The sequence below is a fragment of the Scatophagus argus genome, chromosome 12, assembly GCF_020382885.2.
Source record: "Scatophagus argus isolate fScaArg1 chromosome 12, fScaArg1.pri, whole genome shotgun sequence".
In the NCBI taxonomy this organism is placed as follows: domain Eukaryota; kingdom Metazoa; phylum Chordata; class Actinopteri; family Scatophagidae; genus Scatophagus; species Scatophagus argus.
The window spans coordinates 5,519,325-5,545,449 of NC_058504.1; the positions used below are offsets into that span (position 1 = coordinate 5,519,325).

At 39.5% G+C, this 26,125-nt stretch overlaps 1 long non-coding RNA gene across 1 annotated transcript in view; it reads left to right on the top strand.

The window, feature by feature from the left end:
• The first annotated feature begins 285 nt into the window (after positions 1-285).
• The window catches only part of LOC124068578, a 102,885-nt gene continuing 77,045 nt past the window's right edge, over positions 286-26,125 (top strand). Inside the window, exon 1 of the long non-coding RNA XR_006844942.1 lies at positions 286-604. This is a non-coding gene — a long non-coding RNA (uncharacterized LOC124068578). The remainder of the gene's footprint in view (positions 605-26,125) is intronic.

Sequence of the window (26,125 nt, forward strand, 5' to 3'; positions counted from 1 at the left end):
GAAGTCCATACACTTGAACTACCTCATTACCTACTGAGCTGTGCTTTCGCTCCACTGGCCTGAGCCACTGATGTCCAGTCTAGTGCAAGGCTTAGAGTGCCCTCTACTGACGAAGCTGAGTTGTGCAAGGCTAACATGACCACATTCAATAGGCAGAGCAGTTTTATTATGTTTTCAGACCTTAGCTTTTTCATTATTTAAAGAGAGACAATTATTTTTTTTTAAACACATAGTACCACATTAACATGCAGCTTTATCTCTCGGTTAATACATGCGAAGTGGTGGAGGTTTATGTGTGGGAGGCTTTTCCCAAAACGTATCATAATTTTTAACATTGCTTGTATTGTGCAATTATTCTAGGTTAGGAAACTCCCTGTATGTACACGCACTGATAACAAAATTTCTGGCAATTGTTTTTAGGTGGCTAATTATATACAGCTGCTGCTGCACAGGCGTTGCGCGTTGTTGAAGTGTTTTGCGCGCTTGTTTTCTATTTTCGTCTTCCTCTTCGGTCCCTCTTAAAAGTTGGCCAACATCAACTGCTGAAGAAACTCCACTAAACCAAAAGCTTACGCCAAAAGGAATATAGGAATATATTAAGCAGGTAAGGTGGATGAAGATTAGATTACCTCTTGGTTCAGTGCTCTTTTGCATGCGACTGCTAGTTTTTTTTTTAATATCTATTTAACTTTGCATATTTATCATGCATTAGTTTGTCTGAGGCGTATGGGCGGTGAACCTTTCTGTCTGACATGGCTGGTATTGGCACAGCAGTAATTGTAAAAAGCAAGAGCTAGAGAAGCGCACGTCTTTCTGTGTGTGCATGAGAGAAGAGGAGAGGAGAGGAGAGGAAAAAACGAAAGGGTGGGGATGTGCAGTGAAAAGCAGGGAGGGGGATGTACGAGGGAGGCTGTCGGCGAGTGAGAGAGAGAGAGAGAGAGAGAGAAGGAGGGAGACGAAGCGGCAGAACCAGCGGCTCGGCTCTTTCTATATAAGCATCCATTCTGTCAGACCTTTTTCAGAGCGGAGAGAGCTTCTTAACAAGCATATAGGAGAAGAAAGGGAGGAAAGGGAGGATATTGAGGAAAATTACAAATAAACAGGACTCACTGGCATCCACTATAACCACTTATAGCTTTGGCAGAGGTGTCTGAAAGTTTCCATTCGGGGACGGGGCGAACCCTCCCCTTGTTGGGGATGAACAGCGGATGCTAACTGTCATTCCTGAAGGCAGGAAGAGGAGAGCGTTGAAGACCGGTTGGATTCACTTGCAGTGGAGCTGGTAGTGCGCACCAGAAGAGATCCCACGGTGCCTCTTTTTGCCCCTCGTTCAGTCTCTCACACACGCATTTTCCGGTAGAATTCATAACACTGTTTCACCGTGCCAAGGTGGAATATCGTGGGGAAGCAACCCAAAATAAATTCTCTTGAACCAGGGAAGTCAAGGGGAACGGATTGTATACAGAATAAATGAAGGACATCCTGTTCACAGAAAGTAAGTTTTAATGAGAAAAAGGCTTTGAATTGTGTCCAGATTCGGAGAGACTTGGAGGATTTTTGACATTTTTTTTCTTTGCCGTGGAGCACTGGATTCTGGATGCTATTTTAAGGTAAGGGCGCATCCATGGGCTCTTGTACATTAATGGCACCCTCCAGGTTTTTTGAGAAGAGGGCAGATTAGGGAGCCGAAAAGCTCAGCAAGAAAAATACGGTGAAGCTGTATGAGACTTATCCTAGACTGAATTTTGTCAGTTTTACTGAAACTGTAAAGTTGGGATAAATGTCAATAACAATACAATGATGGATTTAGAGAATATACATATGTAAAATGGCTATTGGATTACTGCTCCTCTGCAGTAAGAATGTATCTGTATCTGCGTACTTGTGCATGTGTGTTTTCTGAGAGGGAAGATGACTGCAAAGCAATTCATCTCATTGCTTCCTTGCTAGATAGCAGTTATCACCAGGGGAGGCTGCTTGTGGAAGGGGCATAATTGTGGTGGCTGTTTGTCCTCGTCTTTGCCACAGCATCTGGGAGCACAGGGAATTACTTTTGTACAGTAGCCACATTTATTCATAATGGTGAGTGCCTCTCTGCATTTTAACGTCAGTTCTGTCCCTTTTATCTTTGCTGGCAGGGAACTGATTGTGTCCCGTATTACACTATCTCAGACACCCTACATTAAGCCTTCACCTTCATTTTCTGTGTATGTATAAGTTTGTCGATGTGATTCTGGGCGAACAATGCACATCTTTGTACGCTTTTTTGTTCTCCCTCTCCAAATGGCAAAGTGATGATACAGTAATTTCTGTTGAGGTTTTGCTTGCCAAGTTCCTTTTGAAATGGAAATTGAGACTGTTTTAGGTGCACAGTGTACAGTGTTTTTTTTTTTTCTGAAGGAAGAGTGAACATGCTTCCTTCCTGATCAATACCAGACAAGTGCAAGGCCACCTCCTTTTGTAAGGCAATGGTTGAAATATTAATGATTGCATCAGCACCCTGATGGTCACCTGAAATATTCAAAATAATTGAATAATAAATAGCCTATCTAAGCTGTCCAAGTACAACTTTGTCCTGGGCATGTGATTATAAGACCACCTCCTCATGTAACATGCAGAACAGTGACCATTAAATGCCTTTGCCTCTGGATATAAAAATTTCAAAAGAAGTGTCTCTCCTCCCGCAGAGGATCCACTGGGGGGAAGTGGAGCCTGACGGGAAGTTGATGACAGCTTCTGTATCTGACGTTGACTAGTTATAGATGGCTCAAATCGCCAACTGTTCCACTGCTTACATGGCTTTATGGCAAGAATCTGCTGTGCACAAATGTTCAATAGACATCATATTTAGCATTCAGAAGGCATAGTATGCATTTGCGTCTTCTTGAAAGAAATGCAAACCTCTCATCTACTGTATTTATTTGATTTAATGAGCTTCATATTCAGTACGTATGTCAAATGTGTGTTCTAGTCTGGACGTGAATGTGTACATACGTGTTTAAGAGATTGTGTAAGAGTGAAATCTGGTTTTTGTGTGGGTGTGTATTTGTCCAGAGCTCTACGCTTCATCCCTTTTGATGTTTTATTGAGTGTTAACCGTGGTAGGACTGACGCATTGCCTCTGATATTGAGTAGCATGGTTAAAGGAAAGCATTGAGACAGACTTTGCTCTTTCTTGTAGTTTCTTATCCCTGAATTAGCAATGCTGTGTCTGCCTCTTCTAACCCTTTGGATTTGCTAAATGGCTTGGTTCAGGCGTGTATGTGCATTGGTGTGTGTGCTTGTATACATCTGTGTCTATGTGCATAAGCAACAAAAGCATGTGTGAGTGTGATTAGGTGAGAGTACTTGCCTTTGTGTATACAGTCCCCCTGTCTTTGTGTAAAGTGGGACATATAGTATGCAGTCGGTTTTGTGTTTTTATGTTTTTGTGTTTGAAAGGTGTCAAAGAGCAGGCCCTCCATTTTCAGTGAGATTCTGCATCCATTGAATCATGGCATGGATGAAACAGAGGGAAGGAGCCCTCTTCTACCGTGTGATTATTCACTGCTGTTGACAGAATGTTCGCATGGGGCAGAAATCAGAGGAAATAACTATGATGGCAAAAAATGTTTGATTTATTACTCAGAGACAGATTTTAAATCAGTATGCAAGCGCACCAGTAGGCAGCTGAAGTGTGGCATACCTGCTTTCAGGTATGATAAATCATTTGCAATCATGCATGCCTGTTTGCTTTTCTATTATCAAAACAGCAGTCTGTTATAAAAGTCGCAAATCAGACCTAATACTTAACCATCATGTGGTCAGCTTTAAGGGAGTGGTGTACTGTTACAAAATCACAGCATATGTGATAAAAGATGGACTAGATCAGATATGTAGAGTATCCATTACTTTATTTGTTCCAAGGATGTAAACTGTAAACTGGCATATGTCCTAGAGTATATTAGTGAGGCATTTAATTATTTCTATGGAAAGAAATGAAGCAAAACGGATAACCTAATTATACTTTTTCATAAAGAACATTTTTGTGCCAATGGTCCCTTAAATTAAAAATATATGTGTTGTTAGTGTTGGAGCCTATGAAACCCATAAAGCTGAATTCGAGTGACTAACCGTTTAGACACCCCATCTATGACGTACACCTAGTCATAAGTTCCTGAGTTCGAACTCCAAACGAGCACGGACATTGGCTGCGTGCCAACCATCCCTAAAGAATCTACGGTGATGTCACTCAGGTGATAAAAGCTCAGCACGACCCTCAGTCGTGGCTTTTTCCCGTGCACAAGGACAGTAGAGAGCTGTGAAGCTTCTACAACCTAGTCGCCCAAAGGGAGCAACTCCTCAAACGTTTGAGTATCACTATTTTAAATCCTAGGTCACAGTCTCTCGCAGGCCGAGAACTCGACTGTAGTGTGTTTCGTTTCTTTTTCCTTTTTTTTCCTCCAACGTGAATCGCTACAGCCAGCTGATTGCACGCGAACGAGGACCGCGCGCGCCAACTTTGTTAAAGCAAACAAAGTTTGTTGCATTCACCGGTGATTTTCCCCCGCTGCCGCCGAGGGACCATTACTCTGCATCATCTGAGATGCCGATCGTCAGCATCCCGCCGGGGACAACGCTGCGAACACTCAAGCGGACGGTTAACTTTCCAACTCCGAAGGATCGGAGCAACGAAAAGTAAGAGGCTTTATGTCTGGGCAGAGATAGCGTAAAATAGAGTTGTTTATACATGTTTGTAACTTGTAAGTGCTGCATTAATTGATTTTGGTTACCGATCATCCACTTCCGCCGGCTCAGCGAACCCGCGCGTCACTAGTTAAAGGACCAATAGCTGAGCAGATAAACTCCGATTTACTGACTCCGCTATTGTGTGGTGATAAACGGGTTAGGGCTACTTATTTTGTGTACTGGCTCCCCCTAGTGTAGTTGTCACCACTCTAGTTATAGTCTGCTGCCATCTTGTGGTTGTAGTTTGCCACCAATTTGGTTATAGTCTGCTGCCATCTCGTGGTTGTAGTTTGCCACCAATTTGGTTATAGTCTGCTGCCATCTCGTGGTCGTAGCCTGCCACCAATTTGGTTATAGTCTGCTGCCATCTCGTGGTCGTAGCCTGCCACCAATTTGGTTATAGTCTGCTGCCATCCTGTGGTTGTAGTTTGCCACCAATTTGGTTATAGTCTGCTGCCATCTCGTGGTCGTAGCCTGCCACCAATTTGGTTATAGTCTGCTGCCATCTCGTGGTCGTAGCCTGCCTCCATTTTAGTTGTAGTCTGCTGCCATCTTGTGGCTGTAGTCTGTCACATTTCAATTGTAGCCGGCCGCCATTTTGTTTGTTTTTAGCCTTTAGCTTGTTAGCCGCCCTCTGGCTAGCTTGCTTGCCGCCATTTTGTTTGTTTGTAGCCTTTAGCTTGTTAGCCGCCCTCTGACTAGCCTGCTTGCCGTCATTTTGTTTGTTTTTAGCCTTTAGCTTATTAGCCGTCCTCTGGCTGGCTTGCTAGCCTCCATTTTGTTTGTTTTTAGCCTTTAGCTTATTAGCCGTTCCCTGGCTAGCCTGTTAGCCTCCATTTTGTTTGTTTTTAGCCTTTAGCTTATTAGCCGTCCTCTGACTAGCTTGCTTGCTGCCATTTTGTTTGTTTGTAGCCTTTAGCTTGTTAGCCGCCCTCTGACTAGCCTGCTTGCCGTCATTTTGTTTGTTTTTAGCCTTTAGCTTATTAGCCGCCCTCTGACTAGCCTGCTTGCCGTCATTTTGTTTGTTTTTAGCCTTTAGCTTATTAGCCGTCCTCTGGCTAGCTTGCTTGCTGCCATTTTGTTTGTTTGTAGCCTTTAGCTTGTTAGCCGCCCTCTGACTAGCCTGCTTGCCGTCATTTTGTTTGTTTTTAGCCTTTAGCTTATTAGCCATCCTCTGGCTAGCTTGCTAGCCTCCATTTTGTTTGTTTTTAGCCTTTAGCTTATTAGCCGTTCCCTGGCTAGCCTGTTAGCCTCCATTTTGTTTGTTTTTAGCCGTTAGCTTGTCAGCCGTCATCTGGCTAGCTCGTCAGTCTCTTCCTTGTTTGTTGTCTACCGCCAGTGTTAACTCTCTCTCTCTCTCCCTCTCTATATACACATACACACACACACACACACTGCTATGAATGTCTTTTGCTGCCGTATCTGTACACCTATTGTAGCTAGTAGTTAGTGTGCACTCAGAAAATTGAACTATAATAGCTTGTTTTGAAGTGATATTTGTCTTTGGATGCTTGTTACTCTAATAAATTCTGTTATAGTTTAACCTGTCGTGGACTGTGCTTATTGTGGAAGGTATTAATGACAACAGTTGGATCCGTGACAGCCAGTGCTCGAGTTTACCCTTCCAAACATTAAGAGACTGTTTTCCTATTAATCAATTTGGCTATTGGTCCCTGGTGACAGGGTGGTGCCCCGATATTTATGTGTATGAAGCATACACTGATTTCTGCTTTAATGATTATTCCCCATAATCATTGACTCTTTTGCCAATAACCAAATTACTCCTACTAGTGCACAACATTAGGGTTCAAGGAGCAGAATCCTACTGTGTTTGTGATGGCGATGGTTTTTACATGGTGCAACTCAACTTGTTCTGGAATTAGAAACGTGAAACTTGGCCCAATAACTGCAAATGATGTGGAATCCTTCCAAAGAATTATCAGCCCTATCGGCCAGATGATGTCACTGTAAGTAAGGCACAAAATTACAATTTTGAAAAGGGCACGCCCATTTGACATTTGACATGCAAGTCCAGCTCAGTGCCCTCTAAGACCAAATGTTTCCACCATTTTGTAAAAAAAAAAAAATCTCCACCATCTCCATTTAAACCAAAATTTATTTATTTAAGATAATGAGCAATGAACACAATACCATTTTCATGGTGCTATACCTCGTCAACAGTTTGTCATATTCAGGTTTTCTACCTGAAGATGGGATCTACCAAATCATTTTCAGTTCTATCTATAGGGGGCGCCACAAATACCAAAAATTAATAAGTTCAAAAGCCAGACAACAGAATTTCACCATCTGCTCAGGTGACATGTATTTATCAAAATCTGAAGTGTAGTTTTGATTAGTGCAAGTGGCCGTGGCATATCACATATTTGCTCATAACTTAGGATGCCTATAAGTTATTAATTAAGATGTAAACCCAAAAAGAGTGATATAATTCAGGAGGTCAAGTCATCCTGTGCTCCTTAACATACAAACCGAGTTTCATTTAAATCTGATGATGAGGAGACAAAACTTTAAGCGTGCAATTACATAAGCGCTGCAGGCTTTGTGATGATGAAACAAGTGTGAGATTGGTCTCACTCATTCTTTGACATAATTAAACTGGCTAAAGTGTTTGGCTTTAATTTTCGCCCATTGAGCTGCTTCCTTCCATTGAGGAACAGGGTTTAAAAGTAAAAAAAAAAAAGTTTTTCAAGATTTCTGAATGGTTTTATTACATTTCATCTATCTGTTGAAAGATAGAAAAATAGATAGAAAAATATCTATCCATCCATCCACCCTCTATACGGTTAATCTATCAGGGTTGCATGGGGGCTGGAGCCTATCCCAGCTGACTACAGGCGAGAGGTGGGGTACACCTTGGACTGGTCACCAGTCAGCCGCAGGGGTGACACACAAAGACAGACAACCACACACTTACACCTAGGGGCAATGTCGAATAGCTAATTAAGCAAATGTGCATGTTTTTGGGATTGTGGGAGGAAGCCGGAGTACCCGGAGAAAACCCACACGGACACAGGGAGAACATGCAAACTCCACACAGAAGGTTTCATATTTTAAAGCTATTTAAAGCCAGACAAAGAACGCTAAGATTGAAATTAAATTCAAGTTTCAGACATCGGAAGCAATGCAGGTATCTTTGCAAAGTGATGTTAGATCTTTCATGTTTAGTTACTGGTTTAGAATATATAAGAAAATAATTTTTTGAAAATAGTTTTTATAATATTGAATATTTATGTATCATAAAAAAACAGAAGTTAGAATTAGTTGTTAGAAGACAAATGCACACAGAGCTCGTCAAAAACAAGGCCTGTATCCAGAAGCACAAACGCATATTTTTAGCCTGTCCATTAAGGACATGGAAGAAAAATCAATGATCACAGATGAAAACAATGGGTTTCAAATTTAAGTACTTTTTTTCCCCTGTATGACCTTTTGGATACAGTTGAAAATGTGTACTTTGAAAATATCAGATTTTGACAGTCTTTATATAAGCCTACATGTAAATGAAGGTTTTTGTCTTCTTTGTTAGTATAACTAATATATTTAAATAAAACTTAATTTATTTATTTAGGTCACTGATGCATTCTTACATTCATTTTTCAATATTATTGTCAGTTTTATCATTTTTAAATCCACTCAGCAGTGCGACATCACCATTTACTTTCAATTTACAGGCTTGTAGCTGTCACATACCGTAGAAACACATTAACATACTAGCTACACGTATGCAGCATATATATCATCTGCTAGTTGAGACAAACAAAAGACCTTATTTTAAATGGAGGTCTGGTCAGCTGGAGACCAAACCATGAATGGATTCAGCTGATCTGTTGTCAGCCCCTTTGAATCCCTGATGAGGCGAAACACAATATGCTCAGCTGGGTCATTTATGGAATGTGCTTGCTCATCATGCTCGACTGCTGCTAAAAAGAAAGGGAAATAATTCAGTTTTAATACAATATGCTTTACAGAAGATTAAAGATAAAGCTCACTTATTAGTTTCCAAAAATGGCAGTCCTTTCCTAAATGACATCTGGGAGAAAACCTTTAGATATTCTGGACAACTACAGCACTCACCATAATCTTATGAAAATAATCAAAAGCATTAGCCAAGTGGATTGAACCTTTATTGAATAACGGCATATACCCATGGTTTCTTTTATGTACAAAAGAGAAATGATTGGAAACAGAGATAAAGCAAACGAACACACATTTCCCTTTTCTGTTGAAGATGTGATGTGCTAAATGGCTGCTGGTGGCAGTGTAGCCCTTCTGGGATACAGTATCCAGGAAGCGGCTATCTGGACCATGCGGACAGATATACAAAGCGCTTCCATTGACAGTGACCTTGCTGTCTGCATCACTTTGCAGTGTGACCTTCCTGGACAAGCTGCCCAGGGCAGTAAGTGTCGCACCACCTTTGGAAAAGTCCCTTTCCACCTGTGTCAACAAGGAACATTACTAAGGGTCAGAGGTGAGGTAGCTGACAGAGAAAAGGGGCAGAGGATGTCCTACTATGTGACAGTCAAGACAGAAAAAAAGAAAAGTGAAAAAAATTTACTTCTGGGCTAGTCCCTTGGAAACAAACAAACAAACAAACAAAGCAACGCTTTAATGAAAAAATCTTATACTGCTATCCCAAACCTTTATCTGCACTTTTGTTTTACACAGATTTCCCCCAAATTGAGCAAGTCCATAAAGTGTAATACATGCAATATAACCTTTAAACTTGTGCGTGTTCTTCCTTGATTGTGATGAGATTGACATTATTATGAATTTTATCAGCTATAATAGATCTAAATAAAATTATATGTTAGATCTAAGATTTGGTAGTTTTCCCTTCAAATAAAATTATCAGTGTGTTTTTCTGTAACTCGTAGTCATTAAACGATTTTGGCTCTATAGCATTTTACCACCTTATGCTGCCAGTTTCACTTGTAGTCTCTTGTCCAGACAGGGGTATGCAGAGTAGTATATATGTGATATGTACTGTAACATCTTTGGCTATGATGTTTTACAAAAGATCCTTTGCCATACAGTAAGGGACATTGTATCTACTGTGTCTTACACCTATTGTCTTACAATATGTAATTCAGTCAGTATTCATTAATTAGCCATTAAATCATTTTAGCCACAAACATGCAAATGTATGTGCATTTACTAACCAGTCCTTTAAAAAAAAAAACAATTAAGGATCATTAAATAGTCACACAGTAGAATAATCTGTCTTTATTCTAATAGCAAGGAGCGATTGATACTGGTTCCTTTGTTGTCGGAGCCATCCCTTTTGTGTTTTGCCTTGATCGGCCAATTTAGGACGTCCTTACATTGTTTTTGCCACCGTCATCCTTGCCCTGCACCCTCAGTTTTCAGCTGTGACACCAGATAATTTAGAGTATTGACTGCTTTGCTCCTCAGAAGTTAGCAGAAAGGCTGCGTCTCTTGTATCAAGGTGAAAGGCTACTTACATCTTAAACTTGCTGTGTGCATTGTTAGGCTTTATATACATCTATGGTTATATGATCAAGGGCTCAATGTTAAAGTTAGAGAAATTATTTATTCTGCATGTGCACGTTTGTCAAATGAAAATTTCAGTTAATCCATGACATATACTAAAGCATAATTGTGAGCATGGATTTGACAATAACAAACTTAGAATGTGTTGCTTTTAGTCAAGAATATGTCAGTTAAACAGTATTAGACAGAGAGCTGTTTAAAATATATTCTTAAGCTGTGAACAGTGTGACGGACAGGTGCCCAGGAAGATTACATACCACAAAGGTATCCCTGCTAATACTTCACAGATATGTCAGAGTACAGTTCTTTTCATTTCAACAATAGTGGAATTGTCAGTACATAGATACTTCCTCCACCTCTGAAGGGACTATGGACCCAGCAACACTTGTGTCTCTTAGACTGGACAAGCTTCCATAACCCCATTTTTGCCATGCTATGAAAGGGTCTCAGCAGGACACTGGCCCTGCACTTGTTAATGCAGGTCACTGATCCTAGCCTCCTTTGGGTTCACGGCTCGTATAGACTGAAGTATAGCTTGGATTTTCTGTTAGTTGCTTATGCTTTAACGAGTCTATGGGGAAAGGTAAGAATTCCTACACACCTTAAAGCTCTATACGAGGAGAATACATGTTGTTGTTTTGGGAGAACAAAGTGGCTCATCTCTCAGGTGTTGAAGGTTCTCGTAATGTTTTGCTGGGTCTTGTAAAAGAATTTTCCTCTCCTGGTGGGAAAAGATAAGCAATGTGTTTCAAAGCACTGTTAACGAGTGAAACAAGAAATGAAATATACAAGTGAAAATAGAGGGAATACAGAAAGGAGGTAATGGGTCTAATACAGTAGCTAATCATTTCTATAATTTGTGGTCCTTCCTTCAAGTCAGAGTCAAAACCAAAATATCTTGACTTTTTCATTGGTATACAAGAAAAAAAAGCAAGGGGACACGAGACTAATTCTTGTTCGGACACAAAAATTCCTATTACACCTTCACCGTTCTATTAAGATTGATTGAAGAGTGACAGTTGGCTGCAATCCAGTCAGTGCAGCCGACATAGCTTCATAAAGGAATTGCTCCGAAAATCCCATATACCACACTCACCTCCTGCTCTATTTCAGACTTTGCTCAAACTGTCAATAAATTGAGAGGAGAGGCTGATTCAAGTTTTTGTCCTTTAATTTATTTCTTATATTGGTATTAGACAGCTGTCAATTTTGTGAGAGGTTCATTAGAAACGTTGTCATGTCGTTGCTCCTGGACTGGAGACCATACTGAGCAGATAGGAACTCTTTCTACTCTTACAGCTGCTCTCTGCCTCTCGTTATCGGACCAGCTCTCTGCCTTCCTCTTCCCAGCCTGCCCATTGTATTCCCAGAGGTGAGTGTCACATAGAAGCTCCAGACATTTTGGAGTCTTTCAGGGAGGAGATGGAGGTTATGATGGTACAACATAGTCTTCTTCCTGTTGTGGTCTCACTCTTGGTAGCTTTTTTGTCGTGGGGGATATTGTCTAATAGCAAAGGTGGGCTATTTTGTGTGCAAGACTATGCATTTCTTGGTTTATACATAGCCATTGAGTAGATGGAGAGAGAAAAAAAAAGGTTTATATCCCAATGTATTATACAATGTGGTCAATCTTAGAGCCACTGTACTCAATTTCAATTTTATACTTACTTCTATATGACCATTTAATTGTTGTTAATTATATATAATTGTTATTATATTAACAATGAATATCAATACAGTAAATGTATGTATTATGTATTTATTTGTTGCATTTGTTTTATAGAAGAATATGTTGTTTGAGTCAAGTCTGATGTTACCTTATACATAAAGGAATGACTCCAATCTCTCCCACACAGTGGCACACACAGATAATGAATTATTGTCTAGTAAGTAAATAGTTTCAATAACCATCTAATAGGAATGAGAGACAAACAGAATGTTTATCCTCACTTTTATGTGAAATGTGTTATTACTGTATGACATTATCTGTGAAAACACTGCCTGCCCAGCATGGGCTCTGTTTACATCGTGATTCATTGGATTGAAGACCCAGTTTCAATCTGATATTGACATTAGGAAAGCAACTATGTATGTCACAAGATTTGTATCTGTATTTACAGATTGTAAAAGGCACAAATGTTCTACACAGTGAACCACAACACTGCAACATAAAACAGATCAAAAAGATTGTGACTGTGATTTTCTCTGTAGGCAAACCATGATGGAACAAACATGAAACATTCCACTTTGGATTATCTGCCCTTTAAAATGTGTGTCCCACTCATGCAACTGTAAGCCACACTGTATAAAGGTCCCCACTAAATCGCAGATGCTAGCTGGATCAGAAATTAATCCTCATCTCTTAGACCTCTGTGAATGAAATTGTGAACGAACAGCAGAACACAACAATTAGCTTACCCCTGCTACCCTGATAATGTGGGGAATGCATGACAGAGACGAAATGCAGATGTGCTCAAAAACTCTCTATACATGCAGGGTGAATTCAGCTCGCCTGCCATGTTATATATTGCGGGGACTGTAGACTACTGCCCACTTCTTTTTGATGAGACAGGAATTAGACCTCCAAATTTATACATTGACCTTTACTTCCAAGTATACAAATGCCACCACTATTGTCAACGTGTAATTCCCAGTCTTGGATGCCAACATACTTATTGTGAATTATAAATCAGTGAGCATGTATTAGTGTAAAATCCTCCTGCACTTTGGGCCTTGGTTGGACAGCTTGGGATGTCAAGCTGTCCAACTCTGGGTCTGCTGGTCACAGCCTGGAGCTTATCAGATACATGGAGACAGGGGACTCATATAGCAAGTGTGTCTGTGTTGGGTGTGCTTTGATTAGCTTCAGGCAGTTTCAGGAATAGTAACAGCCTATACTGCAGATTGAACAAAGGAAAAATCACTCTTAGATAATACATACACATGTATTAAAAGTCCACCTGATTTTATTTGTCCATTTTTTGTAACACTAGTGATTGTACCTATAGCTAATCGATGGGAAAAAAACCTCAACTTTTCTGAAAAATCATTTAATAATTTGTCTGGTGTGGAGTCATTGCAGGAGTACTGGCTTGGTTGAACAGAGACAGTAAAAATCACCTGCTACAGAAACTAAGACTTAATTTACAAAGAGACTTAATTGACAAAGACATCACAGTGCTGGCCTACTACTGGATCCAGAAGTGATCTGTGTTATGTGCAATGCAAATGCAATGCAGAAAGGGGTGCTTAGCAACAAAGATGCGTCCTCTGCCAAGAAAAGAGAAAAAGCCTGTGAACCCTCATGTTTGGCTTTGATAGACTGTTTAATCAGTGACAAATATTTGAAGAAAAGTTCTTCAGTGTGAATATGAACCACACTTTATGTATCTCTGCAGTTCATGGTCTTTGAACAACCATAGTGCGTTTTAACCTGCCTGTCTTCAATAAAACAGAGGAGGGAGTGGAAAAGTTATGTAAGAGGCACTGAATTGATCTCGCTATTGAATGACAACATTCAGTTAACTGGTGGAATATCAGCTTTTTTCTGGTTTTTGCTCCAGGCCTGCTTGGAAATGTGGCACATGTATGTTCACAGTGAAACCATTTTATGCTGTATATTGAAACAGTGATACTTATTGAAAAAAAAGCAGTACAAATGATTTTCCTGTTATCAATACACTATTTTCAGGAATATACTAGGACGCAGTACATTGAAACATAAAGTTGAGGAGTGCCTTATTTATGACATACAGTATGTGTCCTCTAAAGTCACTTTCAAACCCAACACGCTCATGCACACATACACAAACCTATGAGAAGCTCAGAGATACTCAGAAATTTGAATAATTTAGATGCAATGAACATGCTAGGTTGCATTCTTTCTAAAAGCAGTCAACAGCAAGTAATGGGATTATTGTACATGGCTGCATATTGAAGCCTGTTCAACATGTTTGTGTTACTAAAGAGAAGGAAAGCGCTTCGTTTATTTCAGCTAATTAGCAACTCAATGACCAGAGACACTAAAATGCAAAAGCAAAATCCGCATGTTTTATCTTTTGCAATTCATATGGATACATGGCAAAAGCACATCCACATAAACATTCCACATGACGCAAACTCAGGCAAATTGCACAGCTGATGACACACAGTTACTTATTTCCCCTTCAGGAAGGAAAAGAAATGACTTTAACAGCTTACTGCAGGGGTATATGATTGGCTCATCAAGGTTTCAGAGGCTGTTTAAAGCACTTTCTCTGACAATAATAATGATGACATGGCACCCAGTGTACAGTGAGATTGAGAGGTACATTATTTTGACAATTACTGTTCTGTTAGGAGATGAAAGCCCTGCACCACATTATTTTGTGGCCACTGCCTTTGGTCCACAGGGTTGCCCGTATACTCCCCAGCTCTTTTCCGGTGCATCACCCATCTAATCCTGTTACTGTGTATGACTCACTACTTTCAACTGTCGGGAGGAAAAAAAGAAAAAAAGTGCATAAATAATGTATTCCTTGGATGTATCCACCCCCAGATCAATGGCAATACAAAGACCATCTACAAAGACAGTTGGCTCAAGGCCATATTTGATCACTTCCACTGCGCACGATCACTGCTCCCTTTTTTGTCAGCCCACTGAGACTCAATTATTTCTAAGTGTTTGTAAGCTATTGTTGAAAGAACACGAAGTGAATATTTAAAGTTGGTGAAGGGAAAGAAAAACTTTGATGAGACATGAGAACAGCAGATGGATGGTAATGGTGAACTGTGAAACAGAGAGAGAGAGGGGGAGAAAGAGAAGAGGAGAAAAGAAAACGATGTGATACAGCATTCTTGTCCTCACAGGGATACAATTACAGAGCACTTGATCATTAGAAAGCTGCTGATAGAGCAAGTCATAGCATTTAACTGATCAGTGGGAATGAGAGTGGGACTCAGAAGGACTCTCTTACCTAGGTAGGACATAAACAATGTTTGTCAAGCTAATCTACTTTTAAAAGACCCAGAGTGTAGAATTTAGAGGCATAGTGAGAATATAATAGTGTTGGAATTGGAATGTAAGATTCATAATTATGTTTTCACTTATGTATAAGCACCTGAAATGAAGAATTCTTGCGTTGTTACCTTATAATGGGCCCTTTACATATACAGAGGGAGTCTGTCATGTTGGACTGCCATGTTTCTGTGGTAACTCTGAATGGACACACACAATGGACACTCTGTGTCTCTCTGAGCCTCTGAGGCTCTGGATAATGCCCTTCATGCTTTTTACTGGAGGGTGGGGTGGGGGTGGGGAGTTCAGTTGGTTGCAATCTACAATCCAACCACTAGATACCTTTAAATTCTACACACACAAAGTCATGTGCCTGCTGTTAGGAGTGAGGTGACAATCCCAAAGGTGTCTTAATATTGTGAATGAATACACTGGAAAAGGTGATGTGCAGTTTCACGGTCCAAGTGACAGCAAACTTCTCACCACAGATGCATAGATTTTTGCTCTCATAACCCTTGCTGGCTTTGTTTCTCTCTAACCCAGATGGCTGGGCTCATAGCCCAAGATGTTCACCATGTTTTTTTTTTTTTGATTTTTTTTTTTTGCTGTTTCATTTCTTCACTCCTTCAGCAAGAATTAATGGTACATCCGATTGGCACTGTACCACCACTCCGGCTGTGTCATGGATAATGAGTATGTGTGAAGGGCAAGACACACACAAAAATTAGATCAAAGGATCATACTCTATAAGCATCAGACAATGGACAGAAGTCATACTGCAGCTGTTCAATTGTCCAATGTCTGTTCACTTACTGAGATGTCATACCACTAGCATTGACCGGGTCAATTTAAGAAAACACCTTCTGATGTGCACTTCCCAAATTGGTTTCCTAAATTTAATTTACATTCTAAACAACATTTGAAGGATTAAAATTGTGAAGCTAATTGGCAAACTGCTGCAGTGTAACTCTGCAGTCATCAATCAGTGTTCTTAGTACAGTGGCACAAGAAAAAGACTCCACCTGCTACAAGTTGTACCAAGTGTGTGCTGAATATATATCTGTTCATCAATTGAATTAAAAAAGGGCAGGTTTCTTTTGATACAGAACAAGGAGGGAATGGGCCATGGAATCTGAGGTCTGGGCTGAATGAGTTTGCACTTTTTTTAAGTACCCTAAATTTCTTTAAAAAGATGCTGTGTCAAGGAAGAGTAAAGACAGATTTACAGAAAAGCAGATTTGTTCTGCGTTTTTCTGACTGAAAATTATTTCTGTGTTTTTGACTCATCAGTGTTAGTACTTTGTTTAGTTTGAAAAGAGATGTAGGTTTTTGAAAAGACAGATGAGGCGCAAAGGCTAACATAAATACGGTATATGATGCATGTTCTTAAAACAATAATTAAAACTAATGTAAAGTAAGTGTTAGATTTAGGTCATCAGAACTTTTCTCAAAAATCAACTGCTTATTAGTATAACAATAGTTAAAAGTATAACAATTAAAAATAAATGCTTTTTGAAAGGTGGTAATATTTGTGTAGTTTGGATCAAACGGTAATGGGATCATTCGCACACACTTACATGCTTTTTTCCAACCTTAAAAGGTGCCATCTTTGGGTCGTCTATAGAACTGTAAGATAAGGAACAGAGTGATTATTTATTGTCAACTATTGTATTGGGGTTATGTATTGTCTCTGAAGTTGAAGTAACTACTACTTTATTTTAGAATCAATTTCTTTTTCACTTTAATTCATCATTAACTTGACATCTCATTATAAACCACTGAAAGATCTGTGTAGGCATTGAAAATCTGGCACTGATTGTGAGCTGATAAGCACAAGGCTGTCTCCTGTTATCGAGGATTTCATTAGAGAAGTCTGATGTTGGCAGGAGCCTCTCCTCTAGTCATGGCTGTCTGGTTAAGTGGAGTTAACACCTTAGTAGAGTCAACCTTTCAGCACGTTCTGTTGGCAGTGTTTCATGCGATCAACCCTCACCACCAGCTGTATATGAGTGGGTCACTTTTGGTTTGTTTTTGTTTTGTTTTTTTTTTACTTGCTCTGAAAATGGAAAATGTAGACTGAATGAATAAGAGGTGATAAAATGATTTACCATCTGGTCAAGCAGTCTGAAAAAATGCCATCCACAGCTCGCATGAAGAAAACAAAACAGGTTTTTTGCAGTCCTGCTGAAAAATGGGCAAAAAGGTGCTGCAGTTTGTTTTCATCATGTTTTCTTGATCCATGATGATAGAAAGCCACTAATCTGTTTGCTATACTTCACTGAAAACGTTGTCCTTTAAAGCTTACTCATCAGCTTTTGGAAAATGTTCAGAACTACTCCTTGTTGACACTGAGCTGAGACAACCTTGTGTGTTCTACTTTGATGAGAGAAGGGGGTGAACTTTCATTAGATTTTAAGTAGGTCACTCTGTGCAGGAGCAATATACAGTAGCTGCTAGCAAAAAAGTACACCTGGGAGACAAGGTCTGGCCTTGGAAGTAGAACACAAGCTTTATGTGCTATCATATTTAAGACATTAATCTAGACCAGTGTTACTTAGTTCCAATACACAAACACATATATATATAGTTAACAGAACTAATATAATATGTACTGGCACAACACAAAGTGGCACTTCAAATGTAGACTTGGTTGTATGGCTTAATTCCAATTGTCTAAATGTTTCTGTTTGTAGTCAGAATATTGTTCATATAACGTGTGTGACTCAAAACAATTACAGATTAGTATCAGCAGTTGATAGCTGAAGATATCTGAAACTGAAGGAGTGGCACTGCAATATGTTTACTTAATGTTAGGGCTGGAAAGTCTATTCTTCTAACAAAGTTGCATTTAAATCTTTAAACATAAAAAACAAACAAAAAAAAAAACAAAACAAAAAAACACTCTGACATATAAATACATAAATTGATGGGAAATTCAGTGTTTGTGGCTTTTACAGGCCTGTAATAAACCTGTCCCCTTTCATTATGCCCAGATGAAATGACTGGACAACCTACCTAGCTGAGTACCTGCCTACCTGTGCACACTCTGCCCATGCCTTCATTGTGCATGAGTCACAGTTCGTGCTTTCATAGCAGCGACAACGGCTAATGCAGAAGCACAAAACACACATCTTCAGCAGTGAGCAGTGAACCCTGGAACACTGTGAGTAACCTCTCACCTGACACTGGGGGGGCTCTGTATCTTTGCAATTTGCAATGATGCCACACATTTTTCTATGCAACAGTTACTGCTGATCTCTGTTTTTAGAGTTTTATGTTACCTTTGAGTTTACCTTTATATTAAGTTCAGAAGCATAAAACAGTACATCTGCTACAGGTTCTTCCTGGGCTTTGAATGTGTTTTTTTGTTTTGTTGTTTCTTTTTTTTTTTGTAATCTTGCTTTCTTGTAGAGTTGAAAGTCTTGTGCGAGGCTTTGGGAGTGTAATAACCTTCCAATCTCCAATAATAGAGTGTAGGTTGATACCTGGTTTAGTCTTTGTATACCCACAGTTAAAATCAATTTGAAGTCTTCATTTTACATGTTATATGTTATAGATTATGAAAGGAAAGTTGAGCTACGAGATGGGAAACATGTTCTAACATGGAGAGAATATTCACACAGAAAGTACAAAAATTGCAGCCTGGGCACAGGCAGTGTCAGGTCAAGTGACAGTCCCAGTGCGTAGGCTAGAGAACTGAATGATTGCCCTTGGGTTTCAGGAGCTTACTCCAAAGATCCTTTGCGGCTTGTATTAGGCTGTCTGTCTGACCCTCTAAAGCAAGAACTTTGATCTCTCAGCTGCGTTGGGAGGTGGTGACATTTAGTCAGCTTTGAGCTTTTTCAAGCAGTTTTTTGTTTCTGATAGTAGATCAAGGAGGGAAAAGGCATGTTTTAGGCTTGTTGATAGGACCTGACTCTAATTTCATCAGTGTATTCATCTGTGTGACATTATAAACTATAATTTACAATAAATAATACAGTGATGCAATAATGACATTAATTTAAGAGAAGCAGGATCTCATTAAATTCAATACATTTGACTACATTATTGATTAAACTTATATTTGCATACATTTGAATCCTTTTTATCTTTTACTATATATATATTATATATCTTATATCTATTTATCTTTTTAAATAAGCCTTAAATAAGCCCCCTAAGTAAAGGAGACAGCACCTCTATGCTGATTTTCTGGAGTTAAGTACATAATGTACCTTACCATAAATAGACAAATATCAGTTCAACTAGGAAGTTCATTTCACATAATCATCACAAGACTTTGTACTACTGGACTGCAATATTCACTGCATCCAATTAGCCTGTGTATTTCCTCCATTGATTACAGAAACGAGCAGGAAGATGATAATTTGATTTGTTCATGAAAGGCGATATTTAAATTGGAACTGGCAGAGACAATGCCTTTTTCCCCTCTGACTGGTCATCTGAGCTGAGTTCTATGTATGTAGCGTTGTTTAGTCACAGCAAGAGGGTTCCAGGTTTGGATCCCGGTTTGGGCCCTTCTGTGCAGAGTTTGTGTGTTCTCACTGTGCTTGTGTGGGTTTTCTCTGGGTACTCTGGTTTCCTCAGACAACAACAAAACATGCACACCAGTCCATGGTGTACCCCACCTCTCGCCCGTAGTCAGCTGCGATAGACAGCCCCCCACGACCCTGACGGATACGTGGTATAGAAAATGGATAGATGGATACACGTATGTGTGTGTGTGTGTCATACAACATATGCGATATACCATATGTTAGAGAAATATTTGGAAATAATTTATATTTTGCCCATTTCTTTTGCTAAGAATAAGCAGTTCCATAGTTTCATTGTAGCATGCTTAAATATTACTTAAGTTATCCTTTGCTTGCGATTAGTTAAAAGGTGTAATATGCCTGTAATGTGCTTAAATTATTTAGTTGATGTTGATGATGCACTTCTTGTTTTTTGATTCTGCAAATGAAGAAAAGTGTTCAGTAAACGGTTGAAGAGAAGAGCGCGGACTGTGAAGTTTTTGTTGAAGTACTCCTCAACTGTATGCATAAACCCTACAGCTTAAGTGGGCATTTTCAGAAACAAGATGGAGCCCCACTTACACCGTACATAGTCATATACTGTACATGTATGAGAGGGGGTACAAGATGTGTCCACCACCCAAAAGAAGGTACCTTTAAGAAGACAGCGTTGTGACCAAACAAACGATATTGCAGGTTTTGCAGGTGTATCGTGAAGCTAAGGTGCAGCTATGGTCTGAAAACACTATCTGAACCAAACAATAATGTGTTCATGTCACAACAGTTTCTCACTGATGGTGAAAGTTTATACAAAACACAAAGCACTATGGGACACAATTTAAAAAACAGTATGATTACATTAACAATATTAGTACATTTAACAAGCAGATACCCCAAAATAAATCAACATCTTTTGTAATTTAAGGGATAACCAAATAATAATGCTTTGAAAACCACAATGAAATTACCTTCAGTTATTAAATATTGCTTTTCTCTGTTATGCCATTTATTTGGCATGCAGCAACAGCTGCTCCTAAGGACGTATTTTGGTTTCCTTCTAAGTACTGGGAATGATAACAAGGATTTATCTCTTGCTCAAGGCAAGAGTTATTTGAGCAGGCAATAGACAGCCATAAAGAGCGGATTATTTGTTAACTTATGATTCCTACTGGTTCAGCTTTGGATCCTTAACCGCAGACTAACACAAGTTTTGTTTTGTAGTGAGCATGTTGGCCTTCAGAACTTCAAACAGTCCTCAATCAGTTTGTTTGATGTTAGGATTTCCAGAGACTAAAGTAACTAATTAACATATTGTAATGTAAAAACTTTAAAAATTTAAATTTCGACAAGACCATTGAGTATAACACCACATTTCCCTTGATATGAAATGGGGATTTGCACTGATCATGTGACACTATGTAGTTTTCTTATTTTAAATTTAACTACCAGCATTTTCATCAGTGTAGCAGGAAGAAAAGGAAGAATGTGTGAAAACAAGGTTAATACGGCTTGCAGCAGTCCAACACATATGGCCATATCTGGCCTGTTGTGAGGTTAAAAAACTTTTGCGTGGACAAGAGTTTGCTAGTCAGGCCATGTTGACCGAGCCACAGTTATAATTACATGCAAAGGCATTTTTTCCTGTCTCTCCTCAGTTTATGATTTATTGCTCTACTACAGCTGTCAGAACTCTGGCTCCACTGATTGCCTCTTAAATAGGAATGTTATTAAAATGCTAGTGCAGCGAAACCAAGCAGCACAAATGGTTAAACAGAGACTCCCGATGGTAAGCTGTAACCAGTGTTGAGGCAGACAGCTGTTTCTGCATGGTCAAACAGGGTGTTAATGAGTAGAATAGATTACAGATGAGGATCACTACACTGTGACATGTTGTTTCTTCACCTGAGACTGCTATGCATCATCTCCAGGAATTATTCCTTAATTTAAATCCACTGTTATGGAGCTATAAATACATTGTAATGTGATGTTTACAGGGGCTGGGATTCGCATATGATCACAGACAGATATTGCTCACAGCTACACATATTCACAGAGAAAAGTGTCTTTTGTTTTACTTTGGTAATTCAGGTGGCTTTTCTTTAGGTACAAATTCAGGTTGGACACGTCAAGGTACACAAAGAATATAGAACCCAAATATGTGTCCCTCTAAATACCGTAACAAAAACCATTACTTGTTTCTTTCCTGAGAAATTGAGTGTTTCATACATCAGTGGAAGACATACCATTTTATTTTGTTTTTGATGCAAACATTTACAGCTGCAGTAGCCCATCAGCAAGATATCATCAAATCAGAAAGTGAGGGAGATTGAGAGTGAGAATTCAGCATGGGCCATGGACAAATTCAAATTTCTGAGACATGCTAGTTCACTATTAAGTTATGTTATTAGCCTAAGTCCCCACAACGTAAATCATCAAATAGGAAGATGAAGATTTGCTTTAAGGCTAGGTTGAGATTGGGGTTAGAAAATCAGAAATTGGAAATTTACCTTAATGCGAGAAGAACAAGTTTGCAAATGTTCTCCAAATCTTCACCTACTGTCCATGCTGAAAGATGATGACTGTTAAAATGTCCTCCTAACATATTTCAATATATTGTTGAGTAACAGTAGAAAAAACAGTCAACATGGTTAGTTAGATTAAAAGCTGAAATCTGTCGGAATCAGTCCTCAGGCAGAGAAGGGAAGAACACTGCAGACTGGTGTGCAGGAGTGAGCAAGAAAAGGACTAAATTATTAGTGTGCATGTCAGTTCATTGTTGTGATTTATACACTGAAAATAATAGTAAATAGTAGTAAAATATATACTCTCACCCAAATCAAAATTTTGACCATTTGTCAAGCCTAGCATGTCCTCTTTGGACTTTGGCAGAGTTGCAGACCTTTAGTCTAAACTACAGTATATGTGCAATGAATACACTGCACATATGGTATAGTGTGCAAGTGTAATGTGCAATAATCATGCGGCGATCATTTATTGGAAACTGTTTGTGATCAATATTGTAAATAATTTGACAAACTGTAAACTGGCCTGACTTGATTTAGATTTAGAGTCTCTAACAGTTCATATATATGTGGAATTCTTGCTTAAATTGTCAATGGCAGGAATACACAGTAATAGGCAAGTCTGCTTTCCATGGTTGAAGGTATGTTTAGCCTGCTCATTAGCAACTCAAGGATCATGTTTGTGGTGTTAGGTTTACATGAATACCTGAACACTATGACTATGTGAAAACGTGCCTGGTGTGCACTAAGTCATGCAAACAAGCTAATGTATGTTGAGAGTACCGAAACAACAGAGCCTATCTAATTAGCTTATGTAACGGAGCAGCAGCTCAATAAATGCCTTCTGTTTGACTGGACAGCAGCTACAGCCAGAAACCTAATGGTTCATTGAGAATGAGTGATTGTTGGACCTCGAGTCTTTGGCAGTTGGGACTCGTTGAACCTTTACTGCAGCGGCATCTCGAAACAATTCAAAGAACAGAACATTAGAATTGTCATACCTCACCATATTAAATTATATCCAATCCAGCATCCCAAATTTCAATTATACAAGATAATTGGTTTAAGTTGCTAATCCTACCATGTTCTGTGTAAGGCATGGGTAAAAATGAAAATAATTCTCACGCTCATGCCTTTTCGGTGATCCTCATGGGATGCTGCATTGAAAGTGCTTTGATGTTGGCTGACTAAGGCAGTGGTTTCCAGAAGAAGAAGAAGAAGAAGAAGAATCAACTTTATTGGCAGTATATATATTTTTACATACACACACTGAATTCGTCTTCTGCATTTGACCCATCCTTAGTTGAACACACACATGCAACACCCGGCAAATTACATGCAGTGAAACACACACAGGAGCAGTGGGCAGCATCAGGCGCCCGGGGAGCATATTGGGGGGTTAAGTGCCTTGCTCAAGGGCACATCAGCCGGCTAATAGAGGGGGGGAGTATTTTTCGCATTAATCACTCCACCACACCCAAATTTTTCCTGCCCGTCCAGTGGGGGAATCGAACCGGTGACCCTCCGATCACAAGCCGCTTCTCCAACCTCTAGGCCACGGCTGCCCCCACCGCAGTCTATCAGAACCTTTCAATGGGAGAATGTTTGAGATATCGACCATAATCACATTTATTTTACATTTTCCTAATGTTGGCTTTAGAGACGCTATTCCCGAAAGCATGTGTTCTCATCTACAACTTTTTTCGTCCCTTGCTCTTTTGTTCAGATGTGCATCTCAGCGCTAACAGACACAGGAAACAAAAAAGTCAGTGATTTCCAGTGGTCCCTCGGTCATCGAGCTCCAGCCTTCTCTACTTTGTATGCAGCAGTGTGTGTTTACCATCCTTTATGTGAACCCCGTGAGGTGATTTTTATGGTAATTGGTTTTCTGGTTAGCCAAGCCTTGCAGTAGAATTTGAAGGGGGTTTTGGTTCTGAAGGTTTACACCAGACAAGGGGAGTGTGACATTCTGGTTCAACTCTGCTCCTGATCTTGGTGGAAGGACAATTGCCTCCTGAAATTTTACAACAAAGTCACTCAACATCTGGAGAACAACAGCAGTGGGAAGCAAGCACTACCCAAAACATGTCATCTTTGTTGGGATAGATTGTTATTGGGCATAGCTTCAGTAGTATACTGAAGAATGTAACAGTTTGACGGATGATACTGCAGTTAAAGAAAATGCTGAGATTAATAATATTTTGTTCAGATGTCATGCATATTTCTTCACCCTGGTGATCTGCATCTTACATTTTAACAGCTTAAACAACAGCTCTAGAAATATAAAGATTTACATGATGAAAGGAAGAGCTGACAGCTTCCTGGAGTAACGTGTTCTTATATGAGCCACTTCATCCTCACATAAATGTATTAATCAGGCTGGAAGACTAGGCAGGATACTACGCAGGGGGAGGTGGTGTGGCAGAGGTGACAGAAGGCTTCCTGTCTCTGACAAGGGCTTTCCGTAATCTCTTGGCAGTGATTGGGCAGCTTGGCTGTGGGCATAATATAGCTCCGGGCTACTTCTCTGTACTCCTGCAGTTTTGCATTCCATAAATAACAAGGGGCAGAAGGAGGCAAAGACAATGAGCAAGTGTGCACAATGTGGCAAGAAGGCTGAGAGCCTGAATAAGAAACAGACATTTGCTTGTCCTGAAGACAAAAAGAGCCAAACGGTGATTTGTTGTTCAGAACAGAGGCAGATTGGGGATGAATAGTAGCATGACATTGGGAGAACAAAAAAGTAAACACTGCAGTAAAGAGATAAGGCTCCCCATGTAAAGGTATGGGGGAAATTAAAAAAAAGATGCTCCTTCTCACCCTGAAAAGGGGTTTAAGCAAATTTACTTACATCATTCTTGTCTATTTATGTGGTTACTGTACAGGGGATGACTAAAAATACTAAAAACTACCATTATTTATAAACAGTATACAATGTACCATATTAAATTATAGAAAACACCAATTCGCAAGTCCTTGGCTTACCATACGGTGCAGAACAGAAGTCAAACCACATTTATGAATATTATTATAATATAGTATCTAGCATCTATAATGTTTCCCAAGTTTTTTTTTCTGTTAGTGACTACAGTATGGACTGTAATGAATTCTTATATATGTTAATGGCATACTGTCCCATTGGGGTAAAGTATATTTAACTAAGTTGCACTCAATGCTGGAGGCCACTGGAGTGTACTCATGTTTGGCATCTCCTATATTCCGTTGATGTTTAAACTATGAATGAGTATGGCTGTAAAGTAAACGAAAACAAACTGTAATGTAGCAGTTAGATGAGAAAAATGGATTTCCACAGTTTACGTGAGCAACTAAAGAGCCATATTGGCAAATGCTGTATATGCCTTCTAAGTAACTCACTAGCTGGCTTATAGCAGGTTGTCTTCATATGGTTGTATTTAGTGTTAAAATGTTTTAGCTTGAAATTTATTATTATTTCATTTGTATACACTATCCATGTGGTTGAGCTCTGCAGAGCTGTCATCACTCACTTTACACATGGTAGTTTCTCCACATTAAAACTGAATCTCTGAATCGACCATGGGCACTTGTAATTATCTACGTAAGTGAGTAGCACCACAAGGAAGCATTGGGGGAAGGGAAGCTGCAGAGTTTGCATTCTGGAATGAATCCTTTCGAATGACATAATTTGTTCATTCAGGTATGTACAGAGGGAGAATTAACAGCATGCATGCATCGCACTACTACCTCTACACAACTAACACAAGGACACCGCTAGTTTTGTTTGGGTCAGTGAGCAAAATAGGTCTGAGTATTGTAGCTAAAGTGGGCATACTGTGCACTGTGTTTGA